The sequence below is a fragment of the Lampris incognitus genome, chromosome 3 (assembly GCF_029633865.1).
Source record: "Lampris incognitus isolate fLamInc1 chromosome 3, fLamInc1.hap2, whole genome shotgun sequence".
Taxonomy (NCBI): domain Eukaryota; kingdom Metazoa; phylum Chordata; class Actinopteri; order Lampriformes; family Lampridae; genus Lampris; species Lampris incognitus.
In genome coordinates, this window is record NC_079213.1 from 71,060,386 (window position 1) to 71,062,960 (window position 2,575).

Sequence of the window (2,575 nt, forward strand, 5' to 3'; positions counted from 1 at the left end):
AGTGAATTTGACAAGGGCCAAATAATGACGGCTAGACAACTGGGTCAGAGCATCTCCAAAACGACAGGTCTTGTGGGGTGTTCCTGGTATGCAATAGTTAGTACCTATCAAAAGTGGTCCAAGGAAGGACAACTGGTGAACCAGCGGCAGGGTCATGGGTGCCCAAGGCTCATTGGTACGTGTGGGCAGTGAAGGCTAGCCTGTCTGGTCCAATCCCACAGAACAGCTACTGTAGCTCCAATTGTTGAAAAAGTTCATGCTGGCTATGATGGACAGGTGTCAGAACACACAGGGCATCGCAGCTTTCTGCGTATGGGGCTGCGTAGCCACAGACGAGTCAGAGTTCCCATGATGACCCCTGTGCCTCCTACCGAAACATCATTGCAGACCAGGTACACCCCTTCATGGCAACGGCATTCCCTGATGGCAGTGGCCTCTCAGGCCTCTCAGTATCCTCTCAGGATAATGCGCCCTGCCACACTGCAAAAACTGTTCAGGAATGGTTTGAGGAACATGACAACGTGTTCAAGGTGTTGCCTTGGCCTCCAAATTCCCCAGATCTCAATCCAATCAAGCGTCTGTAAGATGTGCTGGAAGAAAAAGTCCGATCCATAGAAGCCCCATCTTGCAACTTACAGGACCTCAAGGATCTGCTGCTAACGTCCTGGTGCCACATACCAAAGGACACCTTCAGAGGTCTTGTGGAGTCCATGCCTCGACGGGTCAGAGCTGTTGTGACGGCACGAGGGGGACTGACACAAAATATAGGCAGGTGGTTTTAATGTTTTGGCTGACTGGTGTATATCTATATTAGATAGATAGATAGATAGATAGATAGATAGGTAGATAGGTATCAGTGAGATGCCCATAAATCTGTGCACGTATGTTGTGTGTGTGTGTGTGTGTGTGTGTGTGTGTGTGTGTGTGTGTATGTATGTATGTGTGTGTGTGTCTGTCTGTGTGTGTTTCTATCCTAAAAACTTGAAACCACCTACCTTGTGGGGACATTTTATGAGTCCCTATGAGGAAAATGGTCCATTTTAGGGTTAAGACTCGGGTTTAGGGTTAAGGTTAGGCATGTAGTTATGATGGTTAAGGTTAAGAGCGAGGGAATGAATGCAGTCAATGAGGGGTCCCCACAAGTACAGGGTGACATGGGGTGTGCGCGCATGTGTGTCTGTGTGTGTTTGAGAGAGAGTGAGAGAGAGAGAGGATCAATTTTCCCCATCATGGATTCTCTTTTTTTAAAGTTATCCTCCTTCACACTGGCTGTCAATCAGGCTTTTTTCCCCCCCACCCGTGTTCTGGGAAGACCTGCCCCTACTCTGTCTCTGATTGGCTAACCCTAACCTTAACCAACCTAACCAATGGAGGCAACAAGTACTAGCTAACCAGAGACAGAGTTCCCGGAGTGCAGGAAGGGAAAAAAATGAGGTGTCAATCAGGGCCTTGGTGTGTCACACTGCCTCTGTATTGGGAAGTGAGTGCATACAAAGTACTGATAGAGTCAATTTAAAATTATTTCATAACTTTTTTTATAGTTGTATGTCGCAATAATAATAATAAGAAAGCCACTTTATTTTGTCATTGTAGGTTACAACAAAATGTGTTCTCTGCATTTAACCCATCCTACTGTATAGGAGCAGTGGGCAGCTGCAGCGCCTGGGGACCAACTCCAGGTCTTCTTTCCATTGCCTTGCTCAGGGGCACAGACAGGAGTATTAACCCTAACATGCGTGTCTTTTTGATGGTGGGAGGAAACCAGAGCACCCGGAGGAAACCCACGCAGACATGGGGAGAACATGCAAACTCCACACAGAAAGGACTTGAGACGGCCTGGGGTTCGAACCCAGGACCTCCTTGCTGTGAGGTAACAGTGCTAACCACTGGGCCATCGTGCCATCCCCAAAACTTGGTTAGAGATGCCACGAAGTAGGTGACAATGCTTTAACTGTGTATATGTGTGGAAGACCACAAAGGCCTCTTACATCCTTGTCAAGGGGGGTGCTAACCTCTCCTTTCATACAACACAATGTATGGTTGTCACAAAATCCACAGGCACACCTGGAGTTGACTTGTGGCACACTGTTAGGAAACCACTGCTCTACAGTGCACAATATAATTAAAATATTCAAGGAATCCATTCAAATCTCTGTGCTTAAAGGGCAATGCCGAAAGCCACTACCGGATGAGGTGATCTCCAGTACCTCACACATCTATGAAGACTTGTAGGACTTAGTAGATTAACATTGGCATCAGCTATAAAATTTGATATTAAAAATACTCTAGATGTCTTAGCTTTTATGAAATTTTGCAAAAAAAAAAAAATCACAACAGGTTTACCATTCCAACAATGGTAACAAGGCAACACAAGCTCGAGGTAGTGCACAGATAATATAGTACATTTAAAAAAGTTACTTAAACAGACGAAGAAATAAAATTAAAGAGTAAACATAAACAAAAGATAAATTAATTAAATTCAGACCCATTCATTATACAGGGCTCTAGTGTTCACAGCTTTAGAGTTCGTGCAGTATTTCAGTGTGTCCAAGTAGGACTTTAAGGAGGACATGAA

The 2,575-nt window shown here is 45.1% G+C and overlaps 1 non-coding gene across 1 annotated transcript; it reads right to left on the bottom strand.

Annotated features, from left to right (window-relative positions):
• Positions 1 to 1,907: 1,907 nt before the first annotated feature.
• Positions 1,908 to 2,031, bottom strand: LOC130110954 (U6atac minor spliceosomal RNA). Its single transcript, XR_008810138.1, has one exon. It is a non-coding gene; the product is annotated as a U6atac minor spliceosomal RNA (small nuclear RNA).
• Positions 2,032 to 2,575: the final 544 nt, after the last annotated feature.